The sequence below is a fragment of the Caretta caretta genome, chromosome 11, assembly GCF_965140235.1.
Source record: "Caretta caretta isolate rCarCar2 chromosome 11, rCarCar1.hap1, whole genome shotgun sequence".
Taxonomy (NCBI): domain Eukaryota; kingdom Metazoa; phylum Chordata; order Testudines; family Cheloniidae; genus Caretta; species Caretta caretta.
Window position 1 is genome coordinate 4,001,018 of NC_134216.1, and position 22,257 is coordinate 4,023,274.

The 22,257-nt window shown below is 46.7% G+C and overlaps 1 long non-coding RNA gene across 1 annotated transcript in view; it reads right to left on the reverse strand.

The window, feature by feature from the left end:
• Positions 1-383: 383 nt before the first annotated feature.
• The window catches only part of LOC142068434 (uncharacterized), a 44,867-nt gene continuing 22,993 nt past the window's right edge, over positions 384-22,257 (reverse strand). The window contains exon 3 of the long non-coding RNA XR_012664265.1: positions 384-642. This is a non-coding gene — a long non-coding RNA (uncharacterized LOC142068434). The remainder of the gene's footprint in view (positions 643-22,257) is intronic.

The window sequence follows — 22,257 nt, forward strand, 5'->3', positions numbered from 1 at the left end:
GATTTCAGAATAGGTTTTCATGTGCAGTAGCCTCGTGCCTTATTCCAGAATGGGATGGCACGTGTTTGAAGGGTAAATTAAATTGTAATATTGATTCAGGTCAAAAAGGATGTTAAGCTCACTTCTGCCTCTGAAGATTGGGTGCTGGATGGGGCAAAGGAAGGAACACCAGCCACTTCAGAGCTCAGACTGGCGGATAGGTGTCTGTTCCCACCCTGGTCCACTTTTGTATGTGCCAACAGGAACTTGTTCATAAGGACTAAATTCCCTCTCTCCCTCACAAGAGGCTGCAAGCTGTGCCCTCTGTTCAGAAAATAACCTGATTTATTCCCAGCTGGTGCATTCATATCTCAGATTTTCAAAGGAAATTTCTTAGTCTGGGATTTGCCTTGTCCAGAAACGTTGGGCCCAGCCAGCGTTGGATTCTGGGTTGGGTATCCTCTCAAACTGTGCGTTAGTCTTTGGCAACTGGATGAAGGTGACTTTTGCAAGGAGAGCTCATCTGGATTAATTCAGGGTTGTTCTTCCTCTTCTTGAAAAGCCATAATAAGAAAGTGTTTCGGGGGCTGCCCCGAGGCCAGATGTATTATGCCCCATGCTGCACAGTCTATGAGGATCAAAGATGAGCATTGACCTTGGCACCTGGAAGAAAGACAACAAACTTCTGAGCCAGTGAGTGTGAAGGGAAAGCGATCACAGCAGCAGCCAAATTGCATCAGAGTAGGAGATCCATTTACTTTTAAAGAGACAGTCTCATATATATTCCCCCTCCCTTCCCATCCAAAAAAAAAAGCTTTTCTCTCCTACTTTGGTTTACTTTTTTCCATTGAGTCTCTGTTTCCTTTTTGCACTTTGCTCTCCTTGCCCAATGAAACTAGACTAGTCAATTTCACTTCCTGATTCTCCTCCATCAACACAAAGCTATTGCATGTGGGACCCCAGCATTGGGAGAGAAAATTTGAAAAAGTGCAACGTTTCCACTGACACTTAAAAAACAATCATTTCAATCTCATCTGCACATGATATTGCTGTAGGACCTAAAAAAAAGTATTGTTTAACCATACTTATGGTTTTTGTCATTGTCCCGTTAAACTGCACTGCCCCTTACCTGGAACTAGAAAACGAAAGGGTAGTGACTTTCCTATTTTGCCTCTTCATAATGTATAAAGAAAGCCTGAAAGATTTTTTTTCCATAAACAAAGCATTTTAAAATTCTTCGTTTTTACCTTGTCAATCTCAGGAATGGTAAGCCTGTGCTTCCCCAGAGTTCTTTCTTGGATAATGGAGCTGGGAGCTCATGTTGAGTATTTTAACAAAGTTTTTCTCCCCACACTTTATTGGACACTTAAGGTAAATATGTGTTTACAAAACCCAAAGAGATTTAAGCAGCCTGAATAAAAAAAAAATTCCCTCTCCAACAGGCATCGCTTGTTTGAAATCCCTGATGTTACAGTCTCACTAGTTCTCCAGTCTTAAGGAAATACAGCATGAATTCTTAAGGTACAATATATATCAATAAAAACCTAGAGTGGGGAGGAAATGATCAGGCTTCTCTATGCATCATAAAGACACAGTAAAAGGGTGCAAATCCAATTACTTTTTTCTTTGCAAGTCACCTTAAAGGACAAACCATCCCATTCCAATCAGAGATTTCATCAACCCACTTCCTTGAAATGATAAAGCAAGTGACATGTTTCACTGTGTCTGTCTGTCCCTGGCTTCTCCGTGGCGTATCCTGGGTGCAAGTTTGATAGCACCTAAGAAGTTACAAACAGGGATGAATGTGGGTCATTTATTTAGTTTGATTTATGAGCATCCAAAGCATATTCTCATTTGGGATGAGCAACGATTTACACACATAGCTGCCAATAACACAAATGGGTGGTACCATTGACACTTGTGTACAGTTAATCTTTGGGCATTGCGGAGATAAAAATATACCCTGGCGATTTCATTGGCTAGGCTTAAGGTGTTCAAATGAATTTCATTTCACATCACGCAGACATAAAAGAAACTGTCCAGATTGTTTTAGAATCACTTTTTTTGAGGTGATGGGGGAGTTGCTCCATGGAGAATTGAAACTGAATGCAGGTCACTTCCTTAGGACCCAGTCTTGCAAACACTGAGGCGAGTGAGTCACTTGAAGGATGATACCCTAAATGTTCTACTTCTTGGACTGCACAAGCCATTGTTTGTTATTACAGGGATGCTTATGAACACTAGGATGCTATTAATATTTGTTACAGTAGCACCGAAAGACCAAGACTCCATTGTGCTAGGTGCTGTACATGCACCTGTCAAGAGACCATCCCTGCCCTGAAGAGCTTACCATCAAAATAGATGAGAACAGACAGCGGGTGGGAGAAAGGAAGGATTATTATGGCCATTGTACAGATGGGAAACTGAGGCACAGAGGGAGGGCGTGCCTCACCCAGGGAGTCTGTGGCCAGGATGGGACTAGAACCCAGAACTCAACCCCTTCTCTTCCACTCCACATTTCTTATTGTAGGGTTGATTGTGACTCAAGAGATCTGGGACCAGCCCCTCCATGTTGGTTATTATGGGCTGCCCCTGGATCTGGGGCCACACACATTGTTTTAGTTTTGCCATTTATTGTTATTGCCTAGCAATTCTTGGGCTAGCAGGGTTTGAACCTCATTATGCCGCATGAGGTCTAAGCTTGCCAGGGAAGGCGAATGGAGGACAGAGCGAAAGTGTGTTTGAGACCCCTTAGAAATGGGGCAGGTGGAAAAGCTGGGCTGTCAGAGTGAAAGGAGATGAAAGAAAGGAATGAGGTGGCAGGAAAGGTGGGCCACATCTCTGTTGCTATGTAATGGAGACTCGCTTGTTTCTCACTTGCTAAGATTCAGTCGTGAGAGCTGAACGCACGCTGTTCAATTAGCCAGAGCCACCCGAGATTCTCCTCTGCCAGGGCGTAGAATGGGAAAGCAATTTGATGACTGTCCCTGTCAGCGATGGCAGCCCACGACGGAGACCATGACCAAGGGCTCTGAAATGTGGACAAATGTCCCATTCGGAACTGCACCAAGGCAGGGACCCTGGCCTCGACTGAGCACTTAGCACAATGAGGCCTCTGCGCATTTACACAACGTAAATATTAAATACAAACAATGATTAATAACCCAGTCCTGTCCACCTAGGTTTTTAAGGTCAGGCTTGACAAAGCCCTGGCTGGGATGATTTAACTGGGAATTGGTCCTGCTTCGAGCAGGGGGTTGGACTAGATGACCTTCTGGGGTCCCTTCCAACCCTTATATTCTATGATTCTATGACTCTGGGTATGCTTTAATAGCCCTGAGAGGCAGATATTTATTATCAGCCCTATTTGAGTGACTGATAAACAATGTCACAGAGAGGTTAAGTGTCTTATCCAAGGTCACACAACCAGTCATTGGCAAAAATGTGATTAGACTCCAGAGAGCCTGACTCTCAGGTGTCTTCTCTAACTACGACAACATGTTCCCCCTCAGAAGTATTGGCTGCAGCTCCCTTCTGCATGCTAGCAGTGCCTATGCTCCCCTGCGTGATAGTCATAGGCGTGTGCTTACTGATCTGTGGAACTTCCTGCAGCAGGCCGCCCTTGAGACAAACAGCTCAGCAATTTTCCAAAAGGGATGACTCTAACATTGAAATGAATGCATCTGCACTTACCGCATCTGATACCACTACAAGGGCTGTCAATCACCATGCTCCTCGGGGACAAATAATCCCCTTCTGGGACTGGGAAGAAGCTTAGAATATCAGGGTTGGAAGGGACCTCAGGAGGTCAGCTAGTCCAACCCCCTGCTCAAAGCAGGACCAATCCCCAATTTTTATTTATTTATTCCCCCCAGATTGCTAAATGGCCCCCTCAAGGATTGAATTCACAACCCTGGGTTTAGCAGGCCAATGAGGCCAATTTAGCAGGCCAATTTAGCACCACTGAGCTATCCCACCCCTCCATAGGGAGACAGTGTGGTCTAGTGGACAGTGCCCTTGATGGGGATTCAAGAGACCAGGGTTTTATTCTGGGCTCTGCCACTAACCCACTGTGGGACTTTGAGCAAATCACTCCTACCACTTCTTTAGGCCCCCTCTATCCCCAATGTAGCAGAGAGACGCTAAGCCAATTTAAGCAAGGGTTCAAGTGATTTAAGTGTGTCTACATTAGGGGCTTGCATGGGTTTGTTTTTACACTTATATGGTTAAACTTGTATATGTTTCTGGTGTAGGCAAGGACTTAGACTGGAAGCTCTTTGGGGCAGCGACTGCCTCTGTGTATAGCTCCTAACACACTAGGCTCCTCAATTTCAATTGGGCCCTCTGGGTGCTACTGAAATTACAAATAATAATATTGTACAATTCAGAGCCCTTAAGGGCTTTTCACCCTTCAGCTGACACCCCTGGCATTGGCCACGGTCAGAGACAGAGTGCCAGACTTCAATAGACCATTAGTCTGTTCCGCTATGGCAATCCGCACAATATGTTCCCAACGTCACTAAACAGCTTCCCACCGCTGCAAGCGCATCCAAGCATGCAATGAGGCTGCCTGATGTCACTCAGCAGCCCCCCCTACAGTTCCCGGGGAGCCCCTTTGCGAAATGTAGCAGAAAACTCGGTGAAAACAACCCATGCAAGTGACAGAGGCATTGGGGAAATGAATTTCACTCTATTCTATTTGTTAAAAAGTATTTCCCCTTGGCCTGGGACCAGAACATCTTGAATGTAACAGGATATGTTCAGATTAGGAGGTTCAGTTACAGCCGTAATAAGCTTTCACAAAAGCAGTGACCCTAGAGACCCATATTTTATCTTGACTTTCCCCACTACATTAGATGGAGGGCTTGATACTGGAAATCTGGGCTCCAGCACTCAGCACCGTGGAGTAATGAAGACTGACGGCTCCAAGCCACCATGTGAAACTGGAATAAACTGGACCCAAAATGCGATAACAGGTTTTGGGATCATTTCCACCATCATCTGTTTGTTTATTATTAATTATTATTATTTATAGTGATTTTTTTTTTGGAAGCCGATAGCTTAGCAACAAGCAGTCTAAATCTAAACATCACACACACACACACACATACACACACTATACCCTGGAAAAAACCTGGATCTTTTACAACAATGTCTATAACAGCATCACTTGGATCAACTAGCAACTTACTTGGAAGGAATCTTTGCTTTCCTAGAATTCAAGTACTAAGAGATAAAATGACCGCAAGTGATATGGCAGCCTCATAAATGCATTAACTCCTGCACTGCAAAGCCAGCTACGCCATCCATTTGACCTGGAGCTGCGTACAGCATGATAGGAATTGAGGACCTTATCCAAACCTCACTGATGTTATTGAGAGTCTTTGCACAGACTTGAATATGGCTAAATATAAATGGATACATCTAGGAACAAAGAAGGCAGGCCATAGTTACGTGACGGGGGACTCTGTCCTGGGGAGCAATGACTCTGAACAAAGTTGGGGGGTCCTGGTGGATAATCAGCTGAACATGAACTCTGAGTGCAATGCTGTGGCCAACAGGGCTAATGAGATGCTTGGTTGAATCAACATGGAAATCTCGAGTAGGTGTAGAAAGGGTACTTGGCCACAGTATTTGGTACTGGTGTGACTGCTGCTGGAACACAGTGTTCACTTCTGGTGCCCACAATTTGATAAATGGGAGAGGGTTCAGAGAAGAGCCATGAGAATGATTAAAGGATTAGAAAACCTGCCTTATAGTGAGAGTCACAAGGAGATCAATCTATTTAGCTCAACAAAGAGAAGGTTAAAGCGTGACTTGATTACAGTCTATAAGTACCTACATGGGAACATATTAATATTTATTTTTATTTATTAATATTAATATTTAAATATTTAATAGTGGGCTCTTAAATCTACAAGAGCGAGCTGTAACATGAGCCAATGGCTGGACATTGAAGCTAGACAAATTCAGACTGGGAATAAGGCATGAAGAGTAATTAACCATTGGAACAATTTACCAAGGCTCGTTGTGGATTCTCTACCACTGACCATTTTTCAATCAAGATGGGATGTTTTTCTAAAAGATCTGCTCTAGGAATTATTTTGGGGGAGTTCTCTGGGCTGTGTTATACCAGGTGCCAGACTAGATGATCACAATGGTTCCTTCTGGCCTTGAAATCTATTAATCTATAATAGGTGTTGAATCGGGCCTTGATTGCTGTGATTCTGAAGCAACACTTAAACATGTGAACTTCTGGTCTCCCTCATCTTCGAGAGCTCGGTGAATTATTTTCAGTAAACAATTTATTTGACAGAGGTAGCATTTTGTTTTCTCTCTGTTCACAGATGATCTGCTCACAGATCGCTTCTACTGATTTTGTCCTTAGTTGGAATTGATTGACAATGGGTGAAAACAAAGACAAAATGGCAATCACTATGCATGTCATTTGATAGCTCTTGTATGTCTCAGGGTGTTGCTTCTGTCCTCAGCTGGATAGTGTAAACTTTAGAAGCAGAAAGAGAAATGATCTGGGAATGCCTGTCTTGGGCAAATCATACAAACAACTTTTCAAAATGGCTTTCGAAGCAAGTCGCTTAGATGAATGGCTCTGAATGAGCAGATAAAAGGGACCACCCATGCCAAGGAAGAGAATCAACAGGTTTCATTCACAAGAGCAACTGCTGGATGCGTTTTCCCTCTAATCACTCAGCTCTTTCGTTAGTGAAAGGGCTTGGTCTACAGCTGAGCAATTTTACGTGAACAGAGATACTGACCGCTTCCATTTCTCACTTGACTTTCAGATGAGACCTTAAAGCCAGGTTCTGAGCCCTTCTAGGAATGAAAGGCCCCTGGGACTCTTTGCCAGAGTAAAAGATGTAGATGTGATATCCTGGCCACCGTCGGAGCATCAACCCATTCCACCTTCCGAAACTCTCTTGTCACGGTCACTTGGAGATGAGGATTCTTCTTTACTTCCTGTCTTAAACTACTGTTGTAAAAAGCTGCTGTATTTCATCCTAGAGGTGGCTGCATTTCATTGCTTGGTGAAGTGATCCATAGGGCTACATTTTCCCTTCTGCTTCATCAAGTAGAAGTGGCTTAAACAGCTGGAACCTGGTCATGGACCACAAAAGCAGTAGAACGCTGTCTTTGTTGCATATTCCTTGCTGCCATCACCCTCTGGCAGACCCTCCATTGGTGCTCCGCCTGGTTGGACGTCTGCACTCCCAGGCATGCTCCCCTCCTGACCCAGTGGAGCTCCCATTGGCGATCTACTCAGGAGTAAATCCTACTTCAGTTAGTAACTTCCCTGTCGGGTGAGCTAGCCAAGAAAGAGCGGTAGAAGGTAGGACAATAGCTGTGCAGAGGCATAAGGGTCGGGTGACTTTCTCATGCTTTAGGAGGGCTTGCGTAGGAGGACAGAAAAACCACTCGCACTCTCTCCACCCTTGTGGAGCAGGGAGAACGGAACTACACAAAGCGGATAGGTTGTGGCATGCCCTGTCTGGCAACGTCCCCAACCATTCTGAACTCAGCAAGAGCTCACGCACACCTTGGTGGCTGGAGCCTTTTCGGCTGCCTGGGGGAACATTGGCGGAGTAACCGGGGTCACCCAGAAAGCACCTCAGAGTCCGGCCTGAGGTAGCTCCACTGGAACGAGTGGAGTTACACCAGGGATGAATCTGGCCTGGAATAATTAACTTCCACTTGCAACACCTGCCGCAGGGATCTCTGAGGAACACCTCTCTCCTCCAGTAGAAAGCACCTCTCAGCACGCAGCTCTCCTCCCATCCCCGCAGCCCGGAGCACCAGTCCAAGTCCCGGTGTGAGACCTGAACCCACCGTGACCTCCCAAGCCCTGCAGTGAGGGATGTGCTAGCCAATGAGTCATGTTGACTCTGGCTTGAGTCTAAATGGGCCTTTTGTCTCATTCCAGAAAAACCACATTCACACAGCCAAGGATGTGCTCAGCTCAGATGGCCCTTAACGCACCAGGATAAGATGCCTGTCTTGACTTGGGGACGGACTTGCCCAAGACACAGCCCCACCCAGGAGGCAGTTTGGAGCCTTATAACCCCAGGAAGGCAATGCCTCCAGGCTACCTACCATGCGCACCCTATAACGTCAGCTGGGATGGTGTAGATATAACGCCCCCTCTTCCCCCCCCCCCGGCTGTGCTGGTCTCAGTCCCTTCATGGCTGGTCTTTCCAGTGTGGGGAGGGGGCTAGCAGCCCCTACTCCCAGGGACAGGTATTGCTGGCCTTCAGCATTGAACTGTCCAGGCTGGATCCTAAGGGATTAGCCACCATTATCAGAAGGTCTGATATTAGTTTCTCCCTCGCAGACGGACCATCTGGATTGTGATCTCACACATCCTGCACAGTCAGGCCGGGTCAGATTATGGCAGGCAGGCTCCCAAGGAAAGCCCACCCTGCTGCAGAAAGTGCTTCTGTTGACTCACTGGGTGGTGTCACTCCTGAACCAGTGCCCCAGAATGATGATGCTGGAGCGGGGGGTGGGGGAGTGGCACCTTTCAGCTGGAGTCTAAACCCAATAGGTGGCCCTGGCAATTTCTGGTCAGTAAGGCTCCCCTGGCACTTTCAGATGAAGGGATCTTAACTCCAGCTTCCTGGCCAGACTTCAGCATTGGCAATTATACACTGACCACCCACAAGGATCCCAAAGCACTTTGCAGGCTTGATACACTGCACTCAGGAGTTATTTCAGCCCCCATTGACATGCAGCCTCCTCGAAGGTGGAACATCGCAGTTGTGGAAGGCCCCGATTCAGCCAGGCATTTAACCACATGCTTAACTTCAAGTATTCAAGTAGTCACATTGAAGTCAATGTGTCAGTGTCAGATAACACCATCACCCAATCAGTCAAGACATGAGACATCCAGTTGTAGCTACAGGGAGAAGGTAGTTAGATAGACTATAGTTAGCCAGACTGAAATTTGCCAGGATACTGACCATTGCAGACATAGCTTTTCCTTTCCCTACCAATTTCAATAACCAATAGAAAAGGAGGACTTGTGGCATCTTAGAGACTAACAAATTTAGTCTCTAAGGTGCCACAAGTCCTTCTTTTCTTTTTGTGGATACAGACTAACACGGCTGCTACTCTGAAACCTGTCAAATAACCAATAGGTTATTTATGCAAGAATATATTTGCTTCGCCCCCCCCCCCCGCCCCTTCACTCTCACTCTCACTCTCACTGAACTAAACAAAGAGACAGTTGTTTCTAGTATATTCCAATTTGAGTTTGCTTTGATGGGTGTATGTTACAAGTTATCTACCAAGGTAAAAATTCAGCCAATCAGAGCCCCCTAAAAAGTCTAACATCATCCACAGTTGCCTATTGACATCATTCCAGTTCCTCACAAACCCCAGAAATTATTCACAATAACCCAGCTCTGAAAATAGCATCAATGGAAAGACTGAGAAGGCAGCAATGAAATTTCAAGGCCAGGAAAACATTTTTTCCCCTGTCTTTATTAACGTTGTGGTTTGTTGAATTGTCATATAATACAAATCACATCACGGCATTTGCCTGTACTTATAACAAACGCCTCCTGTGGATATTAAATGTCTTCACTTCATAATTTAACCCCTGCAAAAGCTATTTATTGCCTTGTGTACTCCACTGATGTGAATATTGTCTTTCAGCCAACTGAAGCGTGGCGATGATTCTGGTTTCTGCGTACTGCACTTTTAAATATGAGCAGTCTGCCTGGAGATGGGGCACGGGTGGGAAGGTGAAAGACTGAAAGGGGATTCAAGAGAGCAGATCTTAAAAAGTGAGAAACACGCTCCATGGTATCCCCCATGGAGACTTTATATTCGTTCTTTCTTGTGGGTTTCTTTCAGCTGAGATTGCTTTTAAAGTGCGTGTTTGGTCTTTGTCCATAGCCAGGTGAACAATGTATAAGCCACTGGTGAGTGCCGCCATCTGAGACAATCCACAAAGCATATCAGTTGTGACAGCCCTCAGCTACAGAACGGGAGCTGTTTAGCTCAAGCAGCAGCAGCTCACGCTTCTAGCTCCGGGGATTCAGTCCCTGGTGCGCTGACCAAGAAAGATGCAGCCGTCACAGAAGCTTCCAACTGACTATTCTGGATGAAAGTTCTTAAAGAAGCCACAACCTGGCCAGTATCCTACTGCAGGTGGCATGAGGTGGCTGCATATTTACCCCATTGCTCCCACTGTTCATTGCCCCAACCGCTGGGTCCAAGTGCACAGCTGGAGAAGGGCCCCCAATGCACCACACTGGACTGTGGTTTCTTCAGCACTCAGACGCCAGGTAGGTCTGAGCCTGTCAGGACTTGGATGGGAGTCCTGCAAGATGAGTGCTTTTGATGTCCCGGGGGTGATGGTCACAAAACATGCCTCGCATATAATACTTAGTCCTGCCATGAGTGCAAGGGACTGGACTAGATGATCTCTCGAGATCCCTTCCAGTCCTACGGTTCTATGTCTATCCCAGCATACCAGTAACATGTTTTCCTTATGGAGCACTTTTTCATTTATAAGATTTCAAGCCCCTTTACAAAGGTGGGTTAATATGATCATTGTCATCTCCCAGAGAGGAAGACTGAGGGCAGAGAGGTAATGTGACCTGCCCGGGATCAGACAGCCAGTCGATGGCAGAACCAAGGTCTCTTGATTGCCAGCCCATGCCTGATCCAATGGGCAGCACAGCTTGTCTTGCATGAGTGGTGGGATGTCAACTCCAGTGGCAAAAGCCAAGCTTGAGTCATTACAATTTTCCAAGCCCCTGGAGTTTCAATGGGTTATGGTATTCTTCTTCACTTCCTGTCCCAAACTTTTGTCAAGCAGCTGCCACCTTGGGAAGTCAGGGGATACTTTTGTGTGTATATAGTCATTTGTAAAGTGCTTTTTGATCTCGTGGGATGAAAAGTACTGAATAAATGGAAGAGATTATTGTCTAGAATTTGTCTTTTCTAGTGCTTTTCTCTCTATGAGGGCGTAACCGCTTTGCAACCAGCGGAGTTAGACCAGAGATGGATTTGACCCACTGAGCCATCGGGTATAAATTTGGAGTGATTAGTACATCCAGAGGTGAATTAAGGACTTAACAGTCAGGGCCAGAATGCTCTAAAATGAACTCTAACTATGGTTTATGCCTGTCCACACTGGATTGCCCAACCTTGTTTAAAACTGTTTTGCTAATTCAAAGGCCCAGGACGGACACAGCCTAAATCTCTGTCTTCATCTGCTCTGTCTGCATTCACAGAGGGACCCAGAGACGTGTGCTTATCAACTGGGGAGTGAATCAGTGAGTCAGCACTCAGCAGGGAACTTGAGTTCCCTATTGCTGGCTGCCTCTGCATTTGGCAACTCAAGATGCAGAGAGAGACAGAGGAATGATGAGGGTTTATACCAGAGTTCAAGGCGCCAGGTACAAAAGCTTCTATGTCAGATGGAGGTGGATTTTGCATGCCCTTCTCAGGTGAAAATGTAGCCTTGATGAGACCAAAGCTACCATCATTTCCATGCTGTGTTGGCCCCGGGGTCCTGAGCCACCCTGGCAGCAGGTGCGTCAGAAAGATGCCCATTCCACTAGCCAAAAGGACATGAAAAGCTGTTTTTAAGCATTGCAGTGGGTCTGAACAGGGGCTTGATTTATGCACTTTGCCCAGGGCCGTGACTTGGCGGCAAGTACGTACCGTTCCAGCATCACAAAGATTTCAGTAGAGAAGGCGGCTCAAAAGTTCCATCCCCTCCGCCTTGCTCGTCCCTAATAGATCACATATGGGGCAGATATTGAGTTTCTTGATTGCATTTTTATGGCTTTTTGATCCTGTGCTCTGTGGCTGTTTGTGTACATAAATATAGAATTGCACTTGGACTGGCGTTCATCCTGGCAAGCAACCTCTTGGCCGTGCTGACAAGCTGCATATCTACCTTCTGAGCTATGGATGGGTGGGTCTTTGCAATTTCCCCCCAGTTGCCAGCAGTCCTCGGAAGGGCCCTGCGTAGTTATACCTAGAGCAGGGTCCTTCTACAGTTTGATTTTTGTCCCCATCCACACTGCGTGAAAGCGACTTCCAACATCCAGGACAGTAGAGATGGCCTCTGAGCCTTGGGGTGGAAGAGAGAGGTTTAATTTCACATCTGGCTCCTCTCTTTATAATAGGGCAGACCAAAACCCTGGATCCAAACAGCCCAGAGCTTTGACATGTTAGATCTTGATCTAGATTTTGCAGCTCGTGTCTGAAAGAACTGGGGAGAAAACTCTGCAAAATGCTGCTCTTTATCATCTGGGAAGATCCACCGTTCTAGGAGTCGTGTCCATGTCCTCGCAATAAGGAGAGCCAGGAATGGCCAGCGATCATGTTGCAGAGGTCTGTGGACTACGCTGACTACAATTCTAGAAGCCTCTCAAAGAGAACGCTGCCCAGAAGGGTTGGCACGGCAGGATCCCTCCCAATGTATGTGTGTAATGCATCCAATATGGGCCAGCCACCAGTGCAGTGAGGTTAAAAATAACAATTCCCAGATGTATAAAGCCCGTTGAGGTCTACATCTAAAAGACTTGCCTATGCACTCACTATGCACCATTCTATCTTCATTCTCACTGATGGGGATCAGTATGAAGGACTTGCCCCAGGTCACTCAGAGAATCAGAGCCAGAGCCAGGGAAAGAACCCAAGAATTCCAAGTCCTATGCCTGATTTACTGAGCCACGCAGGATACTTCCTGAAGATACGGTGTTGCAGGATGTCCTGTAGTTCCCTTTCTAAAAGGCAACCCTCCCCTCAACCCTTGCATCCTCAAGAAGAGTCTTATCTCAAATGGCATTTTTTGGGGATCCTGGGTGACTTAGGGGCATGATAACTGGCTTTGGAGACCTTTCTCTGATTGGCTGACTGATCAAATCCACCCTAAGCCCATAGTGACTAAGTTTTTACCATCTGATGGTTGCCCTGTGTCCTCCGTGAAACGAGTTGCTGGTCTCAGATCCCTTCCTAGGAGAGAAGTGTCCAAAGCTCAAAAACCACCATCACAACTGGCACGAATCTAGGCTCTTTTTGGCAGTTTTAACACAGGGAGTGGCAGATTAGCCACTGGGCCAACAGGGCCCGTGCCCAGGGGCCCCGGCTCACTGGGGGGGCCCCTGGAAAAATGGGTGATCCAGCCAGGGAGCAAAGTCGGAGCACGGAGGCTTGCCCCACTCCACCCGCCCAGCACTTCTGCTGGGGAGTGGGGTCATGGCACGGGGGCTTTGCCCCGTTCCACCCACCCAGAACTCCAGCAACTTCTCTGGTCACAACCCGGCTTGTCAGCTGGAGTGCCGGGGGGGGGGGGCAGTGGCACCCCCCTTGCTCTGGCCCAGGGGCCCCACCAAACCTTAATCTGCCCCTGAGCACAGGGATCAACGGATGATCATGGTATGGAGACTGGATTCCAGCTGAGTATGTGGGAAACCTGCTTCCCCTGTATTTGTTCAGTGGATAACCAGAAGCTTTTCCTCTCCAGGGCTTTTTTAAACCAGGACTAGCATTAAATTAGATTAAAATTTCACCAGACACAGGTAGGGGCTTTTAAAAGCTTTGGGCCAAATTCATCCCCCCGTAAATCCACCAAAGCCCATTGTTCTTATTATTTGTATTACAGTAGCATCTAGAGGCTACAGTCAGGGATCAGAGCCACATTGTGCCAGGAGCTGTACAAACACATAGTAGAAACAGCCATTTCCCGAAAAAGCTTATAATGCTGGTGACTGCAAGAGTAATGTGATGAAACTAAACAAAGGAAAAGGTAGTCTGCCAAAAGTTTCATGCATGAGGTCTACAGTACTATGGAAAAGTCTCCCAAGGGGAAGGGTGGAAACCTAGCATTTGTTATATTTAAAGCAAGACTGGACCAAACATTGGTTTATAAACAGTAGGGGACAATTGACCCTGTGATGTAACATGATCTTGTGGCTTTATCTTCTTGACCCTTGACCTTTAGGGAATTGTTTGTGAATGAGAGAGATTGAAATATCTTGCCTCTTAGGACTGAGTTCCATGCTCTGCTAGGCTGAGTTCAACATGAGCAGTCAGCTCAGCTAACTAGAACTAAATGCCACCTTCTCTTGAAATTTCCTGCTAAACTATAGACCCAAGAAGCGTGGACGGTTTGGAGAAGCATCTGAGCTCATGGGAGTGGATACACACTCCTCATCCATGCCTCATAAATCATCTCCAGGTCTTTATTTAGCACTAAAATCCCAGAAGACAAGCCCAGGGGCAGATTTGTCCATTCCTAACTAACTGTGAAATCGTTTTCTCTTGTCTCTTCAGCAGAATGTTCCTTGTCTTGAACACTCTCCAACTCAGTGTGGGGAAGTTTATCAAAGCACAGAAAGCGTAGCAAGGTTTCTTTAGCAGGACTTTTTCTTCTTTTTATGAGGAGCTGGAGGTGTGAAGGAAGGATATTTTCTCCCCGTCATTTCCAGTATTTTTTTTCCATTTTCCTTTCTTCTTCTTCTCCATGCTCTGCCCTTATAGCTTGTATCTATGGAAGGTGGGAGAAGGGGAAATGAAGGTATTCAAATAAGATATTCAGATCTGTGCAGTGCTTTTGGCCAAAAGGACTAATGCAATCTTTGGTGTCTAAAGAAGGGAGTAGAGGGAGGGAGGTGAGTTTACCTCTCTATATGGCATTGGTGGGACAGATTTTGGAATACCGTCTCCAGTTCTGGTAGCCACATTTTTAAAAGGATGTTGAAATTTGGAGAGAGTACAGAAAAAGAGTCACAAAATCTATTCAAGGACTGGAACAAATGCCTTACAGAGGGAGATTTGAAAAGTTCCATCTGTATAAAGCTTGAGAGGTGACTTGAATGCAGTGTTTAAGGACCATCACTGAAAGAAAATACTGGCTACTAAACTGCTCTTTGATCAAGCAGAGAAAGGCAGAACAAAAACCAATGGCTGCCAGCTGAAGCCAGACAAATTGGAATTGTGGCTCAAATTTTTAGCAGTGAGAGTGATTAACCACTGCAAAACATTACCAAGGGAAGTGGTGGATTCTCCATCTCTCTTCAAATCAAGACTAGAGGCCTCTCTGGAAGATTTAGCTAAATCCAAATTATTGGGCTCAAAAACACAAGGGGTGAAATGTAAAGGCCTATGAGATACAGGAGGCCAGACTAGATGATCTTATGGTCCCTTCTGGATTGATACTCCATGAAATATGAAATTTGTTTGTAAAAGTTCCTCTCTGCTCAGAGGGGTCATGTTCTCCGACCTGACCGAGAGCTTTCAATGCTGGAGACATGCATTATTGATTGGGATTTTTCTTCAAGGCCCTCTGCTTGTTCAAATAGACATCTCAGAGGAACCTCTGTTCCTAGTGTGTGTGTGCATAAGAGATTGTTTAGAGGACAGGCTATGAAGTGAGCACCGATTCAAGGCTTGTGTTTGCCTTGGCTTCCTCCTCTTCTCCATTCTCATTAATAATTTGACGAACTCTCGCTTCGCCTGATGTCGTTCCAAATGAGCAGGGCTCCCGGCCAACTGGACAGTCATTATTCAAAACCTTAGTTATTCCCTTGCAAAACCTCCTCAAAGCCAGGCCTGCTCACCAGGTTTCAAACAGCTGTGTTGGGATTGGCTGGCCTCTGCCAAGTTACAGAAGAAGAGCTGCCAATGTTAAAAGAGAGGGAGTTGGAGAAAGTCTCACCTCACAGGGACGGGAAAATGGTGGTCTCTCATTTAGGTTGCTATAAATAACTCACTTGGCATTGTTGTACAATGAATGCCTTGGCTACACCTCCTGTTCATTGTGTATCAGGAGCTATTTAGCCCTCAGCATCATTTATTTTGGGAGAAGGATCATAGAATCACAGAAGATTAGGGTTGGAAGAGACCTCAGGAGGTCATCTAGTCCAACCCTCTTCTCAAAGCAGGACCGACCCCAATTAAATCATCCCAGCCAGGGCTTTGTCAAGCCAGGCCTTAAAAACCTCTCAGGATGGAGATTCCTCCACCTCCCTAGGTAACCCATTCCAGTGCTTCACCACCCTCCTAGTGAAATAGTTTTTCCTAATATCCAACCTAGACCTCCCCCACTGCAACTTGAGACCATTGCTCCTTGTTCTCTCATCTGCCACCACTGAGAACAGCCGAGCTCCATCCTCTTTGAAACCCCCCTTCAGGTAGTTAAAGGCTGCTATCAAATCCCCCCTCATTCTTCTCTTCTGCAGACTAAATAAGCCCAGTTCCCTCAGCCTCGCTTCATAAGTCATATGCCCCAGCCCCCTAATCATTTTCGTTTCCCTCCGCTGGACTCTCTCCAATTTGTCCACATCCTTTCTCTAGTGGGAGGCCCAAAACTGGATACAATGCTCCAGATGTGGCCTCACCAGTGCTGAATAGAGGGGAATAATCACTTCCCTCGATCTGCTGACAACACTCCTAATTATGCAGCCCAATATGCCGTTAACCTTCTTGGCAACAAGGGCACACTGCTGACTCATATCCAGCTTCTCGTCCACTGTAATCCCCAGGTCCTTTTCTGCAGAACTGCTGCTTAGCCATTCTGTCCCTAGTCTGTAGCGGTGCATGGGATTCTTCCGTCCTAAGTATAGGACTCTGCATTTGTCCTTGCTGAACCTCATCAGATTTCTTTTGGCCCAATCTTCCAATTTGTCTAGGTCACTCTGGACCCTATCCCTACTCTCCAACATATCTACCTCTCCCCTCAGCTTAGTGTCATCCGCGAACTGAGGGTGCAATCCATCCCATCATCCAGATCATTAATGAAGATGTTGAACAAAACAGGTCCCAGGACCGATCCCTGGAACACTCCGCTTGATACTAGCTGCCAGCTAGACATCGAGCCTTTGATCACTGCCCACTGAGCCTGACGATCTAGCCAGCTTTCTTTCCACCTTATAGTCCATTCATCCAATCCCTTCTTCTTTAACTTGCTGGCAAGAATACTGTGGGAGACCGTATCAAAAGCTTTGCTAAAGTCAAGTTATATCACGTCCACCGCTTTCCCCATGTCCACAGAGCCAGTTATCTTATCATAGAAGGCAATCAGGTTGGTCAGGCATGACTTGCCCTTGGTGGATCCATGTTGACTGTTCCTGATCACCTTCCTCTCCTCCAAGTGCTTCAAAATGCATTCCTTGAGGACCTGCTCCATGATTTTTCTGGGGACTGAGGTGAGGCTGACTGGTCTGTAGTTCCCCGGATTCTCCTTCTTCCCTTTTTTAAAGATGGGCACTATATTTGCCTTTTTCCAATCATCCGTGACCTCCCCTGAACACCACAGGTTTTCAAAGATAATATCCAATGGCTCTGCAATCACATCAGCCAACTCCCTCAGCACCCTCGGACGCATTAGATCCGGACCCATGGACTTGTGCATGTCCACCTTTTCTAAATAGTCCTTAACCTGTTCTTTCACCACTGAGGGCTGCTCACCTCCTCCCCATGCTGTGTTGCCCAGTGCAGCAGTCTGGGAGCTGACCTTGTCTGTGACGACCGAGACAAAAAAAGCATTGAGTACTTCAGCTTTTTCCACATTATCTGTCACTAGGTTGCCTCCCTCATTCAGTAAGGGGCCCACACTTTCCTTGACCTTCTTCTTGTTGCTAACATACCTGTAGAAACCCTTCTTGTTACCCTTCACATCCCTTGCCATCTGCAACTCCAGCTGTGCTTTGGCCTTCCTGATCACACCCCTGCATGCTCGAGCAATATTTTTTATACTCCTCCTTGGTCATCTGTCCAAGTTTCCACTTCTTGTAAGCTTCCTTTTTGTGTTTAAGCTCACCGAAGATTTCTCTGTTAAGGCAAGCTGGTCACCTGCCATATTTGCTATTCTTTCTGCACATCGGGATGGTTTGTTCCTGCACCCACCATAAGACTTCTTTAAAATACAGCTGGCTCTCCTGGACTCCTTTTCCCCTCATATTAGCCTCCCAGGGGATCCTGCCTGTCAGTTCCCTGAGGGAGTCAAAGTCTGCTTTTCTGAAGTCCAGGGTCCATATTCTGCTGCTCTCCTTTCTGCCTTTTGTCAGGACCCTGAACTCGACCATCTCATGGTCACTGCTGCCCAGGTTGCTATTCACTTCTCCTTCCCCTACTAATTCTTCCCAGTTTGTGAGCAGCAGGTCAAGAGGAGCACAGCCCCTGGTTGCTTCCTCCAGCACTTGCACTAGGAAATTGTCTCCAACACTCTCCAAAAACTTCCTGGATTGTCTGTGCACTGCTGTATTTTTCTCCCAGCAGATGTCAGGGTGATTGAAGTCCCCCATGAGAACCATGGCCTGTGATCTGGAAACTTCTGTTAGTTGTCCCAAGAAAGCCTCGTCTACCTCCTCCTCCTGGTCTGGTGGTCAATAGCAGACACCCACCACAACATCACCCTTTTTGCTCTCACCTCTAAACTTAACCCAAAGACTCTCAACAGGCTTTTCTCCAGTTTCATATTGGAGCTCTGAGCAGTCATACTGCTCCCTTACATACAGTGCAACTCCTCCACCTTCTCTCCCCCGCCTGTCCTTCCTGAACAGTTTATACCCATCCATGACAGTGCCCCAGTCATGTGAGTTACCCCACCAAGTCTCTGTTATTCCAGTCACATCATAGTTTCTTGACTGTGCCAGGACTTCCTGCTTGTTTCCCAGGCTGCTTGTGTTCATGTACAGGTATCTAAGATAACTAGCTGATTGCCCTTCTTTCTCAGTGTGAATCAGGAGGCCTCCCCTGCTGCACCCTCCTCCTTGTGTTTCCTCCCAGTATCCCACAACCCCACTTACCTCTGGATTTAGGTCACCATCCGCTGGCGAACCTAGTTTAAAGCCTGCCTCACTAGGTTAGCAAGCCTGCCTGCAAAGATGCTCTTCCCACTCTTCATTAGGTGGATCCCATCTCTTCCTAGCAATCCTTCTTCCTGGAACAACATCCCATGGTCAAAGAATCCAAAGCCCTCTCTCCAACCCCACCTGCGCAACCACGCATTTACCTCCACAATTCAATGGTCCCTACCTGGGCTTTTTCCTTCCTTCCCACCCCTGCACCACCCTGGCCCCGTTCCCATTCCACCCCTTCCCCAAAGTGCCCGCCCATTTACCCACAGAACCGGGATAGCATGGGCTGCAGCACTGCGAAGACGGAGCGACATAGATGTGAAAGATCCAATCTCTCAGTACTGATAACCCCCCAGAGGCATCGAGAACTGAGGAAGAGGGGGATAGGGGGTTAGACTATTTTGGTTCTACAACGTGAAATTAAAAAGCTCTGAGATGCACAGGAAGGCATGCTGGGAAAGAGTGTCAGGGCATATAAGCAGCCCTTCCCTCAGACCAGTGAAAGGCAGGAAAAGAGCAAGACCTGCCGTGAGTCTATCTAGTGGAAGACGAGTACTAGGAAAGGGACAGTAACTCAGGGACTCTCTGCTCCAAGGATTCGGAGAAGCCAGTGAAAAGGCCCAGGAAGAGCTGGGTGGCTGGGTAAGGTATCCTGGAGGAGGGGGGTTGTTTTGGTTAAAAGGAACCAAGTTCTGAGAGGGGCGTTAAGGGACTGTCAGAACGTAGATAGTAACCGTGAGGGACGAGAAGTGGGGAGAGTTTGTCAGACCAGATGTCCACTCCAATGTTTGGGCCCTGGACAGTGAAGAGCCCCTCAGTTCTGACCAAACGCAGCCAGTTTCTCCCCACCTTTTGGGCTCTCAAATTCAGCAGGGGCAGCATAAAGCCAGCGAGTCTCTGAGCAGGCAGGCCAATTGGTCATGTTTATCCAGAGGCCGATACGTTCCCTTCCCAGCTGCTTCAGGCTGGACCAGTCAGGTCTGTAACTCCCAGCCAGGGCTGTGGAAGGAGCTTCTGTTCCTTGCTGAACTCTCTTCTCACCCTTGCACTTACTGCCCGTGCCCAGATCACATGAGAGGGAGTGGTGCTGCCGGAGTCCCAAGGAACTGAAGATCATCGCCAAGATGTTGCTGGTTCACAGAGAGCTCCCTCAGCAAAAACAAATTTTATAAGGCTCTGACAGAGATAAAATGTTCCCCGGAGAGCCTTTAAAAAGGCAAATTTGTCAAAGGGCCCATCTGACATAACGATTTTTAAAGGGCCCTTTTTTCTTTTTTCTTGGCACACTCCTCTTCCTCCACAGCAACTTTGCTTTGTTTTTTTAAACCCCGGGCAACATTTGAACTCCTTAACAGAGAGACCACCAGCAAGGTTCCCGGTGATGCATCCCCTTCCCTGCCTCTCGGCTCCCTCTCAGAATTTTCAGAGGGATCTTCCTCCAATGTTAATGTTCTAGGTCTCTCTGACCTTGGCAGCCTCTGCAGTGTCCTTGCACCATGCACCTCTCACCCCATTAGTTACGTGATCGGGCAGTCTCTCTTGTATTCCAGCCCCAGTGGTATCCTTGTCAGTCTCCCAGATAGCGTTATTCGCCACTCCATCTATCTACTTCATCAGCCTCCTGCGAGCCTTTGTTTCCAAACCTCTCCAGAATTCCTTCCACTGTGTTATCCTGGCCTGTTCGTGCCAAGCTCTTGGCCTCCACTGGAATGAGTTGAGCACACCCTGGACTTGCTTCTAGCAGAGATCTCAAGCCTCTGTCCCAATAATCCTGTTCCCAGCCTCTATAAACAATTGTAGGGGTAAGATGGTATTGTGGCAAAGACTTTAGTCTGGAATTTTTTAATAGGCTCCATTCCCAGCTCTAATAAAGACTATCTATGTGACATTGGGGGTAAAAATCCCACCTTTTGACTATTTAGATTGTAAACTCTCTGAGGCAGGGCCTCCATCCTGCTCTGCTTGTGTGTGACTCAGAGCAGATGGGAATAATCTCAGCTGGATGGGGGTCTCACAACCAATGTTTTGGTGGCCTCAGAGTGCGGCCACCAACTCTTGCTGGTGGCCGCTCTGACCACTTTTTCCTAAAATTCTTAATTAACTTTCGGAGAAACAAATAAATATGCACAAACACATGCCCAAATCATTGTAATTTGTTTATGTAGGGTTGTTTGCAGTTTTTGCAGACTCAATAATAAAAATAATGTACATTTGCCTCTATTCTTTACTGGATCTAAACATAATAGGAAGACAAATAACGTGCTTTGCGCGTTCTTGTCTTTTTTGTTGGTGTTTCTTTTGATTTTGGTTGCTTTTTTTAAAGACTTGCTAGCTAGTAAGTCTGCTGCTGCGAAAACGGATATTTGTATGTTTCCTGCCACTGGAACCCAGCATCCCAGAGCTAAAGCCCAAAGCTCAAGTCCCACTGCCCCGGAAAGGTGGAGGAACTCACCTGGCTCCTCCAGGGCGCCTACTGCTGCTGGCCTCAGCCACCAACACCAAAGTGGCGTATCCAGAAGCAACAGGTAGAACATAACATAAGACAACCAGACTGGGTCAGACCAAAGGTCCATCTAGCCCAGTGTCCTGTCTTCCAACAGTGGCCAGTGCCAGGTGCCCCAGAGGGAATGAGCAGAACCGGTAATCATCAAGTGATCCATCCCCTGTCACCATTCCCAGCTTTTGACAAACAGAGGCAAGGGACACCATCCCTGCCCATCCTGGCTAATAGGCATTGATGGACGTATCATCCATGAATTTATCTAGCTCTTTCTTGGACCCTGTTATAGTCTTGGCCTCCCCTCCACCCTGTCACCACCCAGGAGTCTACCATGGCTGCAAGAAAAGCCACCAGTGGCCACATTTGAGAAACACTGCAAGGTGCTACCATAATACTGCTACATGTCAGTATTCCTAATCTCTTTATATGCACTCTCTTCCCCCTTTAAAATTATACTGGGACAACCCTAAATCTGGGGATACAATTGCAGGCACTTAGGCGGGGGAACCTAGAGCATGTGGTTTCTGTACAATTACATTTTTAACAAAATAATGGCCAGTAAATATCCAGGCCATATTTCCAATATTGTTCCTATTCTCTTTTCCATGTTGAAGAGTTAAAAATGAATTGGCAGAGCAGTGAAAGTTGGTGCTACCTCTAACTAATAGGCTAGTTAATCATCCCTCAGACTGCCAAAAGGAAGAGCAGAAAGCCAATCCAGTTCCAACAGCTCAGCACCGGTGGCCTTAGAAGAATTGCTAATGGCATCGTAAGGTTGTACACTGGAAAGCCAAGTGTCCAAACAATACATTCCCACCTCCCAATCTCACACTCCCTTTTTTTTCCTCTGCAAAAATGTGGTTCTCTGACCGCAAGGAACAAGCCTAAAAAAAAAGAAAGAAACCTCTCCCAAATTTGTCATCATCAGTTCAATAC